This window comes from Pseudophryne corroboree, chromosome 3 (assembly GCF_028390025.1).
Source record: "Pseudophryne corroboree isolate aPseCor3 chromosome 3, aPseCor3.hap2, whole genome shotgun sequence".
Lineage (NCBI taxonomy): Eukaryota > Metazoa > Chordata > Amphibia > Anura > Myobatrachidae > Pseudophryne > Pseudophryne corroboree.
In genome coordinates, this window is record NC_086446.1 from 249,473,348 (window position 1) to 249,488,903 (window position 15,556).

Sequence of the window (15,556 nt, forward strand, 5' to 3'; positions counted from 1 at the left end):
CTTGACCTTGGATTTGTGTGCCGTAATCCCTCCACTTTCTTCCAGGTTGTCTGTGCTGAGAAATGCTCAAAGACTACATTTTCATATAATGTGGTTTTCTTTGGATTTTGGATGAAGGTGTTTCTGTGAGTGCCACATTCATCTGTGATTAGTCCCCAGTGGTCAGTTGGCGATCTCTGTGCACTCTGTGTCTCATTTCCTTGAGGTGAATAAAGAAAAGCTGATATATATATATATATATATATATATATATATATATATGTATATATATATAATATTAGCTGGTGGTCATAATAATGTGACTCGACCATGTGTGTGTGTGTGTGTGTGTGTGTGTGTGTGTGTGTATATATACATATATATATATATATACTCACACACACGGTCGAGTCACATTATTATGACCACCAGCTAATATTTATTTTATTTATTTATTTATTAACAGTTTCTTATATAGCGCAGCAAATTCCGTTGCACTTTACAACTGGACACAATTAGAAGACAAAACTGGGTAAAAACAGTCATAGAGGAAGGAGGGCCCTGCTCGCAAGCTTACAATCTATGTAATAGCCTGAGTAACCACCATGTGCAGCACTGACAGCAGCTAGATGGGCTGAACTGTCGCTTTAGACACACGTCTGGTAGCCCCCAGGTTAATTTTGATGGTGAGCTGCTCCACTGTAGCGTGTCAGTTGGCCCTCATGCATCTTCGTAGCCGACGTTCACCTCTCACATCAATGGCACGGGGTGCTCCACAGATTCCACATTCATAATAGTGTCATTTGTTCAGTGACGATACACCAAGCCAATAGTTCACAAACTGCGCTGTGTCAGAAATACTGCCACCATTAGCCCAAAAGCCGATAATCATCCCTTTTGCAACTCAGATAAATCGCCCCTTGTCACGATCCGGGTATCTGGACGCCATTTCTTACCCATCAGATGCCTCCTAAGGCTGGCTCAGCGCTCCAGGACCGGATCCCATCTGTTATCCTGATGTGCACATTCCTGTATCCTCTCCTGTCACTCTGGGACGCTGTCACAGTAAACGCCATATTACACCTGGCATGGCGTCTCCCGCGGCCTCCGCCGCCGTCCCTGAACTTCTGCATGCAGAGTGTCTGAGTGGCGATTACGTCAGCCGCGGCCTCCGCTGTGTCCGCGTGGTTGGATGTGCATCTGTCAGCCTGGCGCCTCCTGTCTCCGGTGGCCGGCGCCGCCATTACTGTTTTCATTACCACATGGATTACAAACCAAACTTCCCTCCAAGTGTCTGCATGGGCGCAGCCATCTTGGATTCTGTCAGCTGATCATTTCCACCAATCTGTTCTCAGTATTGATAATCTGCATAATTGCCTAGCCAATCCCTTCCTTGCTGCAGGTATAAATACACTGTGCCTGAGCAAGGAAGGCGTCAGTGCTTTGGTTGTCAAACCTAGTTCCTGTTTGTCTCTCTTCTGTGATTGTCTTCCAGGTTCCAGCTCCTGTCTCAAGACTTCCACCATAGAGACCCGCACCAGCATTCCACCTGCGGTGTAGCCTGACTCTCCAATCCATTGTGGATTCATCTGTTTCCAGCTACAATATTACCTGCTTCCAGCTCAGCTTCCAGCAGAGTACAGCTTCTCTTAAAGGGCCGGTGTCCTTTCTACACTTTACCACTCTCCACCGGTATTATTATTTCTCCGCTCTCAAGTTCTACATTTCAGTTCATATTTCATCGCTCCCAAGTTCATTTATTATTTAACTGGTTCCAGCCAGTATCCACTCCGTGCTAACAACAGTCTGGTTCCAGCCAGTATCCACAGCAGCCGTTTTATCTTCAGCAACCCAGCTTTTCCTGGAACACCAGCTGGCACAATCCTGGGTTATCTCCATTGCTACAGTCGGGCCTGGTAAGGACTTTCCATCTAGAAGATTATAAGAACTATCTCACACTACCAGTGCCCTGTGGCTCCTGCCATCCTGTAGTACCCAGGAACTGTATTTATTCTTTGCTGACTTTTACGTTTTCTTTTACTGCTGCTGTGTTGCGGAGTTGTCATAATAAACATCATTGACTTTTATCCAAGTTGTCGTGGTCACGCCTTCGGGCAGTTATTATTCATGTTACTTACATGTCCAGGGGTCTGATACAACCTCCCAGGTTCCGGTACATCTCAGCCCCTACAACTGAGGCTGCCTCCCGTCAGCTCAGGCCCTCAGTTGTGACAGTAAGCACTGACCTAATGAATCCAGCCGGAGACCAGGATCAAGCGGCCAAGCCGATGCAAGAACTGGCAGCCCGACTAGAACATCAGGAGGCTGCACAGGGCCACATTATCCGCTGTCTCCAGGATCTCTCTACTCGGCTGGATGGGATTCAGACAACTCTCCGTGGATCAGGCGCGTCTGGTGCGTCAACCACAGTGACTCCAGCTATAACCCCACCCACCTTACCCATTTCTGCTCCACGTCTTCATCTTCCAACGCCAGCAAAATTTGACGGATCTCCAAGATTCTGCAGGGGATTTCTCAACCAGTGTGAGATTCAGTTTGAGCTACAACCTGGCAATTTTCCCAGTGACCGTACAAAAATTGCCTACATTAGTTCTCTTCTCAGTGGCTCAGCCCTTGATTGGGCATCACCGTTATGGGAGAGGTCCGACACCCTGCTATCTTCCTACACTGCCTTCGTGTCAACATTCAGGCGCATCTTCGACGAGCCAGGCCGGGTAACCTCAGCTTCATCCGAGATTCTCCGTTTACGCCAGGGGTCACGTACTGTAGGACAATATCTGATACAGTTCCAGATCCTGGCATCCGAACTGGCATGGAACGACGAGGCCCTGTATGCTGCATTCTGGCATGGCTTATCTGAGCGTATTAAAGATGAGTTAGCTACCAGAGACTTACCTTCTAAGTTAGATGAGCTAATCTCACTCTGCACGAAAGTTGATTTACGTTTCAGAGAGAGAGCAACTGAGCGTGGAAGATCATCTGCTCCAAAATCTTCTGCTCCTCCTCCTCGTCAACTGTCACCATCTAAAGATGAGCCCATGCAACTTGGCCGTTCCCGTTTAACTCCTGCTGAGCGCCGAAGACGTCTCTCCGAGTCTCTCTGTCTCTATTGTGCAGCTCCGTCTCACACCATTAATGCCTGTCCCAAACGTCCGGGAAACTCCAAATCCTAGCTCGCCAAGGAGAGGGCCGGCTAGGAGTAATGATCTCCTCTCCATCTCCTCAAGATTGTAATCTCCCAGTCTCGCTTCAAGTTGCTCAACGTTATCGGAACGTCATTGCCCTCCTTGATTCCGGAGCAGCTGGGAACTTTATTACCGAAGCCTATGTTAAACGGTGGTCCCTACCCACCGAGAGACTTCCTTCGTCCATTTCTTTAACTGCCGTGGATGGCAGCAAAATTTTTGATGCAGTTATTTCTTTAAGGACTCTACCAGTTCGTCTGAGAGTGGGAGTTCTTCATTCCGAACTTATTTCTTTTTTAGTGATTCCAAGAGCCACACATCCTGTGGTCCTGGGCCTTCCATGGCTCCGTCTTCACAATCCTACAATTGATTGGACGACTACGCAAATCCTGGCATGGGGTTCCTCCTGTGCTGAGACATGTTTGTTTAAAGTATTGCCTGTCTGTTCTTCCTCCCCCAGGTCGTCTGATGTTCCACCTCCTCCATATCAAGATTTCACGGATGTGTTCAGTAAAGCTTCTGCTGATATCCTTCCTCCTCATAGAGAATGGGACTGCCCGATTGATCTCGTTCCAGGGAAGGTTCCACCTCGAGGCCGAACTTATCCATTGTCTCTGCCTGAGACGCATTCTATGGAGGAATATATTAAAGAGAACCTAGCAAAGGGGTTCATTCGACCTTCTTCTTCTCCAGCCGGCGCAGGCTTCTTTTTTGTAAAAAAGAAAGATGGTGGTCTGCGGCCGTGCATTGACTACAGAGGTTTGAACGACATTACCATCAAGAACCGTTATCCTTTACCCCTGATTACTGAGCTCTTTGACAGAGTTAGCGGAGCTACCATCTTTACAAAGCTGGACTTGAGAGGTGCATACAATCTCATCCGGATCCGTGAGGGTGACGAGTGGAAGACCGCCTTTAACACCCGTGACGGACATTATGAGTACCTCGTCATGCCCTTCGGATTGAGCAATGCTCCAGCTGTCTTCCAGCATTTTGTCAATGAGATCTTCAGAGACATTCTATACCGTCATGTCGTGGTCTATCTAGACGATATCCTCATTTTTGCCAACGATTTAGAGGAACATCGTTTTTGGGTTAAAGAGGTTCTGTCCCGTCTCCGTGTCAATCATCTCTATTGCAAATTAGAAAAATGCGTCTTTGAAGTCAAGTCCATTCCGTTTCTAGGGTACATTGTGTCCGGTTCCGGACTAGAGATGGATCCTGAGAAACTACAAGCAATCCAAAATTGGCCGGTACCCTTAACCCTCAAAGGGGTCCAGAGGTTCTTAGGGTTCGCCAACTATTACCGAAAGTTTATACGAGACTTTTCCACCATTGTGGCGCCTATTACTGCTTTCACTAAGAAGGGTGCTAACCCGTCCAAGTGGTCTGAAGAAGCCATGCAAGCATTTCATCTTTTAAAACAAAGGTTCATCTCTGCGCCTGTTCTGAAACAGCCTGACATCGACTCTCCTTTCATCTTAGAGGTGGATGCCTCCTCCGTTGGAGTAGGAGCGGTGTTATCTCAGAGGGCTAAAGATGGCCATTTACACCCTTGCAGTTTCTTCTCCCGGAAGTTCTCCCCAGCTGAGCGCAACTATGCCATTGGCGACCAGGAGTTGCTAGCCATCAAGCTCGCTCTAGAAGAGTGGAGGTATCTGTTGGAGGGAGCTTCTCATTCAATCACCATACTTACAGACCACAAGAACCTTTTATATCTGAAAGGCGCACAATGTCTCAACCCTCGTCAGGCCAGATGGGCACTTTTCTTTTCCAGGTTCGACTTTAAACTCCAGTTCTGTCCGGGCTCTCAGAATCGCAAGGCCGATGCCCTTTCCCGCTCATGGGAGCAAGAAAATGAGTCAGAGTCTTCAGACAAGCATCCTATTATAAATCCGTTGGCATTCTCCACGGTAGGGATGGACTCTACGCCCCCATCAGGGAAAAGTTTTGTGAAACCGATGCTAAGGAAGAAGCTCATGCATTGGGCCCATGCTTCCCGTTTTGCCGGACATACAGGTATCCAAAAAACCCTGGAGTTTATCTCTAGGTCCTATTGGTGGCCAACTCTGAAAAAGGACGTCTTGGAGTTTATTGCATCTTGCCCAAAGTGTGCTCAACATAAGGTATCCCGCCAGTCGCCTGCGGGGCAACTGGTTCCACTATCTGTTCCCCGTCGACCTTGGACCCATTTGTCGATGGATTTTATTACAGATTTACCCATATGCAACAAGTTCAATACCATCTGGGTGGTAGTTGACCGGTTCACCAAGATGGCACACTTCATTCCTCTCACCGGTCTTCCGTCAGCTTCCAAGTTGGCTCAAGTATTCATACAAGAGATCTTCCGACTCCACGGTCTTCCTGAAGAAATTATCTCAGATCGAGGAGTTCAATTCACAGCCAAATTCTGGCGAAGTTTATGTCAAGTCCTCCAAGTCAAGCTAAAGTTTTCCACGGCTTACCACCCTCAGACCAATGGTCAAACCGAGAGGGTGAATCAGGACTTGGAGGCCTTCCTCCACATCTATGTGTCCTCCTCTCAAGATGACTGGGTTCAATTACTTCCCTGGGCCGAGTTCTGTCATAACAACCAGTATCATTCTTCATCTGCTTCAACACCATTCTTCACTAACTTTGGATTCCACCCTAAAGTCCCTGAGTTCCAACCGCTTCCAGCAACTTCTGTTCCCGCAGTGGATATCACCTTGCATCAGTTTGCCAATATCTGGAAGAGCGTACGATCAGCTCTGCTCAAGGCATCGTTCAGGTACAAGAAGTTTGCGGATAAGAAGCGTCGAGCAGTTCCTGCTCTCAAGGTGGGTGATCGGGTATGGTTATCCACGAAGAATTTGAGGTTAAGAGTTCCCAGTATGAAGTTTGCACCTCGCTATATCGGTCCTTTCAAGATTGAACAAGTCATCAATCCTGTTGCTTACAGACTCCAGTTGCCTCCCTTCTTAAAAATACCCAGGACATTCCATGTTTCCCTGTTGAAACCGCTGATCTTGAATCGGTTTCATTCCTCACTTCCTCCAACTCCGAAAGTCCAAACTCAACGAGGCGTTGAGTATGAAGTGGCCAAGATCCTGGACTCACGTCACCGTTACGGTCAACTACAATATCTTATTGACTGGAAGGGTTATGGTCCTGAGGAACGTTCATGGACCAATGCTTCTGATGTCCATGCTCCTGCCTTGGTCCGGAGATTCCATTCCAAGTTTCCTCAAAAGCCAAAGAAGTGTCCTGGGGCCACTCCTAAAGGGGGGGGTGCTGTCACGATCCGGGTATCTGGACGCCATTTCTTACCCATCAGATGCCTCCTAAGGCTGGCTCAGCGCTCCAGGACCGGATCCCATCTGTTATCCTGATGTGTACATTCCTGTATCCTCTCCTGTCACTCTGGGACGCTGTCACAGTAAACGCCATATTACACCTGGCATGGCGTCTCCCGCGGCCTCCGCCGCCGTCCCTGAACTTCTGCATGCAGAGTGTCTGAGTGGCGATTACGTCAGCCGCGGCCTCCGCTGTGTCCGCGTGGTTGGATGTGCATCTGTCAGCCTGGCGCCTCCTGTCTCCGGTGGCCGGCGCCGCCATTACTGTTTTCATTACCACATGGATTACAAACCAAACTTCCCTCCAAGTGTCTGCATGGGCGCAGCCATCTTGGATTCTGTCAGCTGATCATTTCCACCAATCTGTTCTCAGTATTGATAATCTGCATAATTGCCTAGCCAATCCCTTCCTTGCTGCAGGTATAAATACACTGTGCCTGAGCAAGGAAGGCGTCAGTGCTTTGGTTGTCAAACCTAGTTCCTGTTTGTCTGTCTCCTGTGATTGTCTTCCAGGTTCCAGCTCCTGTCTCAAGACTTCCACCATAGAGACCCGCACCAGCATTCCACCTGCGGTGTAGCCTGACTCTCCAATCCATTGTGGATTCATCTGTTTCCAGCTACAATATTACCTGCTTCCAGCTCAGCTTCCAGCAGAGTACAGCTTCTCTTAAAGGGCCGGTGTCCTTTCTACACTTTACCACTCTCCACCGGTATTATTATTTCTCCGCTCTCAAGTTCTACATTTCAGTTCATATTTCATCGCTCCCAAGTTCATTTATTATTTAACTGGTTCCAGCCAGTATCCACTCCGTGCTAACAACAGTCTGGTTCCAGCCAGTATCCACAGCAGCCGTTTTATCTTCAGCAACCCAGCTTTTCCTGGAACACCAGCTGGCACAATCCTGGGTTATCTCCATTGCTACAGTCGGGCCTGGTAAGGACTTTCCATCTAGAAGATTATAAGAACTATCTCACACTACCAGTGCCCTGTGGCTCCTGCCATCCTGTAGTACCCAGGAACTGTATTTATTCTTTGCTGACTTTTACGTTTTCTTTTACTGCTGCTGTGTTGCGGAGTTGTCATAATAAACATCATTGACTTTTATCCAAGTTGTCGTGGTCACGCCTTCGGGCAGTTATTATTCATGTTACTTACATGTCCAGGGGTCTGATACAACCTCCCAGGTTCCGGTACATCTCAGCCCCTACAACTGAGGCTGCCTCCAGTCAGCTCAGGCCCTCAGTTGTGACACCCCTTTTATACATGACAGCATCGAGTGATATGTGTGCAGAAGGCTTATCACACACCTTATATACCCACCTAGCCAGCGCATGACACGTTCTTCATGGGCTACGCGCTACAGACATCAAATGTACGAGGTGATCAGAATAATGTGACTCGACCGTGTGTGTATGTATGTATAAGTTTACGTTATATATGAATACCACCCCTCCCCTTGCATTAGAGGGTACTGCGGGGGGGACCCACATTACCATTCGGTTTATGAATGTTGTACACCTTTTTTTATATATATTCTTTTACATCGTACTACATATTGGTCCTAGAATTCCTGAACTGCAAAGGATCCCTTATATTTATCTATTATGCCTTATTTATTATACATTTGGTATATACATATTTTCCCCGGAATATCTGAACTACAAAGGATGCTTTATATTTATTTATGTATTATGCCTTATTTATATACCCTATATGATGCTGTTTAATTTATTATTATTGCCACATCCCTATTTTAGTCAAGTGTATATGTATCCTATGTATGTATTGTCTCTGATTTTATTGGTGATTCAGTGGTTATGAGAGTCTGATCTTGGAGCCGAATAATTAATACTGTATGCGCTGTTATAATTAATGAAAACGAAACTGAAATACTACCTAGCGCTATTTCCGGTAAACACAGAGAATGGTTTCTATGTGAACACATCATGGAAGTGACATAACTAAGATAGGTCACTTCCTGTAAGGGCAGACCATGACTGCCTCTCCAGAGTGCGGGAGGAAGTGACGCGGACGTGATCGAGATGGTCCGCGTCACTTCCGGTAAACGAGTGACGCGGCCGTGATCGGGACGGTCCGCGTCACTTCCGGTTGACGAAAAACACACAATGTGGTGCTTTTAAGCACTGCATGTGTGTAATGAATAAAAAGGAGTTACCCATTGATCCACCAATGTTTATAATTACAAAAGGGTGTTTAAAGAAAGACTTTAGTCCGCCGAGTCTACTTCCGGTTCCGGGAATGACGCGAACCGGAAGTGATTACATTGTTAGAGATACAGCAGCTATAAATATGTGCATGCTGCTTGATATTGCATTCTCCTGAGGAAGCCTGAAGGGCGAAACGCGTTGAGATTCAGAGACCTGACTGAACAACCTACTTACCTACCTACCTACCTGTATCATTAAGCTAAGCCTTTTATGTTTTATTTCTATGTATTAAAAATTATTTGTTATATTTTGATACAAGGTAGTCTGCTATTGCTTTATACGGACCAGCGTGGGTCGATCAGATAGAGGTTTATCTGACACGTGTTGTTAAAAGATTTTATTTGGTACGCGTGATTTATAGGGGTGGGACCCCCAGACGATATATTTAAGATGCTACACTATATGGCGATGTTCTATGTTTCCTGATATATAGGTGGAGAACACCTACTGGATAAGGAATCGATAGGCCCTAACACAAGTTGTTATCTGGTGGAGAACACCTACTGGATAAGGAATCGATAGGCCCTAACACAAGTTGTTATCTGGTACGGACCTTTCCATTTGTTGTGTCTGCAATACACTATTAACAAAATTACTGCACCATAAGTTGCTTGTTCTTCTCTCCTAGTACCAAATATATATATATATATATATATATATATATATACACACACACTGCTCAAAAAAATAAAGGGAACACTTAAACAACACATCCTAGATCTGAATGAATGAAATATTTTTATTAAATACTTTGTTCTTTACATAGTTGAATGTGCTGACAACAAAATCACACAAAAATTATCAATGTAAATCAAATTTATTAACCCATGGAGGTCTGGATTTGGAGTCACACTCAAAATTAAAGTGGAAAAACACACTACAGGCTGATCCAACTTTGATGTAATGTCCTTAACACAAGTCAAAATGAGGCTCAGTAGCCCTACAACGCCTGGGCATGCTCCTGATGAGGTGGCGGATGGTCTCCTGACGGATCTCCTCCCAGACCTGGACTAAAGCATCCGCCAACTCCTGGACAGTCTGTGGTGCAACATGGCGTTGGTGGATGGACCGAGACATGATATCCCAGATGTGCTCAATAGGATTCAGGTCTGGGGAACGGGCGGGCCAGTCCATAGCATCAATGCCTTCGTCTTGCAGTAACTGCTGACACACTCCAGCCACATGAGGTCTAGCATTGTCTTGCATTAGGAGGAACCCAGGGCCAACCGCACCAGCATATGGTCTCACAAGGGGTCTGAGGATCTCATCCCGGTCCCTAATGGCAGTCAGGCTACCTCTGGCAAGCACATGGAGGACTGTGCGGCCCCCAAAGAAATGCCACCCCATACCATTACTGACCCACTGCCAAACTAGTCATGCTGGAGGATGTTGCAGGCAGCAGAACGTTCTCCTTGGCGTCTCCAGACTCTGTCACGTCTGTCACATGTGCTCAGTGAGAACCTGCTTTCATCTGTGAAGAGCACAGGGCGCCAGTGGCGAATTTGCCAATCTTGGTGTTCTCTGGCAAATGCCAAACGTCCTGCACGGTGTTGGGCTGTAAGCACAACCCCCACCTGTGGACGTCGGGCCCTCATACCACCCTCATGGAGTCTGTTTCTGTTCGTTTGAGCAGACACATGCACATTTGTGGCTTGCTGGAGGTTATTTTGCAGGGCTCTGGCATTGCTCCTCCTGTTCCTCCTTGCACAAAGGCGGAGGTAGCGGTCCTGCTGCTGGGTTGTTGCCCTCCTACGGCCTCCTCCACGTGTTCTGATGTACTGGCCTGTCCCCTGGTAGCGCCTCCATGCTCTGGACACTACGCTGACAGACACAGCAAACCTTCTTGCCACAGCTCGCATTGATGTGCCATCCTGGATGAGCTACACTACCTGAGCTACTTGTGTGGGTTGTAGACTCCGTCTCATGCTACCACTAGAGTGTAGGCACCACCAGCTTTCTAAAGTGACCAAAGCATCAGCCAGAAAGCATAGGAGCTGAGAAGTGGTCTGTGGTCACCACCTGCAGAACAACTCCTTTATTGGGGGTGTCTTGCTAAGTGCCTCTAATTTCCACCTGTGGTCTATTCCATTTGCACAACAGCATGTGAAACTGATTGTCAATCATTGTTGCTACCTAAGTGGATAGTTTGATTTCACAGAAGTGTGATTGACTTGGAGTTACATTGTGTTGTTTAAGTGTTCCCTCTATTATTTTGAGCAGTATATATATATATATATATATATATATATATGTATATATTTTCGAGTCTGACAATTATTCGCAAACTGATTGTGGTAAAAATGCTACATACCTGATTACTGAATATCACTGTGGTCGCCTTTAAAGTACTTCCCTTGGGAAGCCAGCGCCGAGTCCGTCCCTGGTTTTGTGGAATGGCCTTCAGATCTGCCGTCATATTACTTCTGATGTCATCAAAATGTCTTCCTTTCAATATTTACTTTGTCTTTGTGAACAGAAAAAAGTAACTGGGGACTAGACCTGGTGTTCTTCTCATCCTCAGGTATGTTCAAATGTCCCCATGTAATCTGGCTATTGCTATCTGCACCTATTCAAAACTTCCATATTTTTAAAAAAGTATGTTCAAATGTCCCCATGTAATCTGGCTATTGCTATCTGCACCTATTCAAAACTTCCATATTTTTAAAAAAGTATGTTCAAATGTCCCCATGTAATCTGGCTATTGCTATCTGCACCTATTCAAAACTTCCATATTTTTAAAAAAGTATGTTCAAATCATTTGTTAGACAGTTTTTGTGATTTTTGCTTTTGTTTGTAATGTAAAATACCTGTGTTTCAAAGCTTGGTCAGTGCCGCATATTTAATTAAGGCTCACTGGGCTGGTGTTTGTTTAATCAATCAGTGTGTAATGTAACACCTTTGATTGGTGGAACATATGCCTCAGCTGTAGTTGGGTCAATTTCCCATAGTATTTCTTTAACTTCAACCATGCACAGCTGTGCATGTCAGCTGTGCGTTCCAATACTCAAAGCGTTCCTGCTCTAAGCGTTTTGAAAATGAACAGTTAAAAAAACAGTTGTACAAACATTGAACAGCATCAAGAAAGAAATCTGGAACATTATGCGGCCTGTCCTCACCTCTGCCATGAGAACACCAGGACCAATTCCTACTACTTCTGTGTCCAAGAACATCATGACTGCCCCCAGGACTACCCCCAAGCTCAGCAGGGAACTGAGGGACGTGCGCATCAGGACCAGACTTTGCTGGGTCAGTTCCATTGGACATTAGTGTGCACCCCACATTCTCACACCCACCCGCACTGCTCTCATGAGACCAGGACATTTATCTTTTTCACAAAATAATGTTAGTACATCTTTTTTTTTTTTTTTCTGCAAATGTGTCTTTCTCTTCTCTTTCTTCTTACACAATACTTCCACCCCACTGTGTGCTATTCCCGTAAATGTGTACCTCCATTGGTTGCACACCCTGCCAGCAGTAACCTATGCAGTGCGCCCCACATGGCTGCCTCGGTGGTTCCCCTGTGGGCGGGGTGTGCTTCATTTGGATCTTTCCATGCAGGGTATAGCATACGCCTACACACGTGTCAGTTCTCCCATACATGCATTTGGCCCCTGTATGGCTCATCTCCCTCTGTGTAACCTTGTAGTGCGCCCAACATGGCTGCCTTATCTGGTGCGCTTGTGGATGGGATGAAAAATGTGTGGACCGAATGTTTCTATTGGAACCCTACTCTGAACTTAAGGACTCTGCAATCTCCCCATTTTGTGTTCTCTTCTAGGGGTGGACTATTCCACCGTGGGTAATCCTACGCAGTGCGCCTAAGATGGCTGCCGCACCTGGTGCCTTGTGATGGTGGAATACACAACCCCTGGAGGTTATTACTCAAAATGCCTACACCAATCATGCATTATTCCTTCTGTGTCTTTGTCTGTGTAGTTTATCTTTTGATGTAATGCTTAAATCTTCTGTATTATGTGCATTGTGTGAGTTCTAGTTGGCGCCGCGGATGGCTGCCTCGGTGCTGCTCTGCCAAGCAGCCTTAGTTTTTAGTCTTAAATGTATAATATGTCTACTGTACAGTTGCATATGTGCAGTATGAACTCATGTGTAATGTTTGTAATGTATGCTACTTTTTTTTTTTTTTTTTTGTCCTCCATGTTGCTGCTTGGCAATGCATTGTACCACAAAGAATTCCTAGTGTACGTGAGTACACCTGGCCAATAAAGCTGATTCTGAATAGGGAGGGTGTTCCAACACAGTTATTTGTTTACTGGCTAAAAACTCCCTCACAGACAGTGCTGCGCGAGCAGATGCACTGTTGTGATGCTGATATGCCAACGTCATAAAACCATAGTGAGGTTTCTGTCCAGTGCTTCCATGGCAAGCACGCGGTGGCGAGTTTGCATACTTAAAATATATATATATACAGTATAACAGCCACAAAATAGAGCATTGTACCTTTAAAACTAAACATCATAAAATGAATGTGGTTTCCTATACAGCTCATTTCAAGGTTGTTTTAGGAATACCAATTAAATTTTACACTTTTAATTTCCTCCACAATCACTACTTTTATTTTTATTTTCTACCCCTGCAGACATTTAATTTAAACAACCGGAGTAAAAATATTGTTTTCTATAAAGGGGAACACAATTACTCCGTTCTTCATATAGATTTACAACAATAATATTTCACCAAGCGAACCAGACAAATGGGGGGCGCAGGCGAGGTAGAACAATCAGCTTGTTAATTAGCAGAATTAACAGTGCGCTGTTTAAATGTATTGACAGCAATAAAAGCAGAGACGTGAAACTGATGCAGTCACAACTGACTAGGAAAAATATTTTACAAAGCTGTTAAAATAGTTGAATACACTTTTCAGTGAGAAGCCGCAGTGTTTTCATTCTCCATAACCGGAGCTGGAGATAAAAGATGGTTTTGGTAGTAATCAGAAGGTTTCCTGTGCAATGTCTTCACATCGCACCCTCATGAATATTTATATTGTGTCTGAGAAAAACTTACAAAGGAAAACAAGACAGATCATTCTTCACGCAGTCTGTGGAGGCTGCTTTCTAGGTATATATCACCCATGTCATTATAGACCTATTGTGCTATCCTGATCTGTCTTAATGCCTGTCTGTCTGTCCTTATGTTCTAAACCAACAAGTCCATCCCATTAGTCTGACATCATACATTCTCAATGTGAAATTGATGGTAAACAATAGAATAAAACCTCATGTACAGTGTAGACCAGGCATTCCCAACCGCGGTCCTCAAGGCACACCAACAGTGCAGGTTTTGGTGATATCCAGACTTCAGCACAGATGGTTAAATCAAAATAACTGAGGTACTAATTAAGTCACCTGTGTTCAAGCCTGGATTTCACTAAAACCAGGACTGTTAGTGTGCCTTGAGGACCGAGGTTGGGAAACACTGGTGTAGACTGTGTTTGTGTTATGGCGATCCAACACCAGAGTAGTGATGGATACATTCTTATGTTCCTATGAGGGAATGGCTTAAGCCAGAGCAAGTCCAGAGACAGTTATGCACTTTTATAAACCCAGCACCTGCTAAACATTTTGTAAAGTCGTTGGAACCTGAACCAAATGACAGTATGCCTAGCTGTTACTGCCATTATTTGTATACTTAGGGGCTGAAGCAGATTAGACCACAACTTGTTTTCATGGCTGTATCTTGCCTATTTTCACACTGTGCATGCTACTGTATGATGAGCCTATGTATACCCGGGCGAGACTTAAGACACTCAGAGGCATCTCCACTTGCAGCTAAAGTGGGTGGTAGTCCAGTGATGTGCGGTGGGGTGAGGCAGATGAGGCAGAGCCTTTCCTGTCATACTTACATTTAAACCAGAGTTTTACCTGAATAAAGTACTGTATACGAAAAATACTAATAATTTGTTTGAAATATCTTCTTTGCATTATTCTAATAATTTTTAGAGCCCAAGCGCTGGAGTAAAAAGTCTATGGCAAGTGAGGCAGTGCCTCACCTGTGTATCCTTTCCACACATCTCTAATCAAAACTCACCAGATTTCCAGGAGTTTATAATGCTGCACCTGTGTATAATGCCCAGATGTACCCTTTGGCTCATATATTGCATGGAATTCTGGCTCTGGGGTTAGCCAGTGCCTCCTGAGCCATTTAGCTCACCGCACGTCCCTGGGTGGTACTGGAGCTTGCACATACAGTAGGCACAGGTCAGTGAGGGCGTGACATTAAAATTGAGATTTATGTAGAGTATGCAAAAGGATGACTCCTGTAGACATATCTTTTGCACTGAGGATAAGATTGGTGCATGTGCGCATTGATGATGATAGGTATTAAATAGTGATGTGCTCCGGAAATTTTTCGGGTTTTGTATTTTGGTTTTGAATTCGGTTCCGCGGCCGTGTTTTGGATTCGGACGCGTTTTGGCAAAACCTCCCTGAAAATTTTTTGTCGGATTCGGGTGTGTTTTGGATTCGGGTGTTTTTTTACAAAAAAAACTCAAAAACAGCTTAAATCATAGAATTTGGGGGTCATTTTGATCCCATAGTATTATTAACCTCAATAACCATAATTTCCACTCATTTTCAGTCTATTCTGAACACCTCACACCTCACAATATTATTTTTAGTCCTAAAATTTGCACCAAGGTCGCTGGATGACTAAGCTAAGCGACCCAAGTGGCCAACACAAACACCTGGCCCATCTAGAAGTGGCACTGCAGTGTCAGACAGGATGGCACTTCAAAATAAATTGTCCCCAAACAGCACATGATGCAAAGAAAAAAAGAGGCGCAATGAGGTA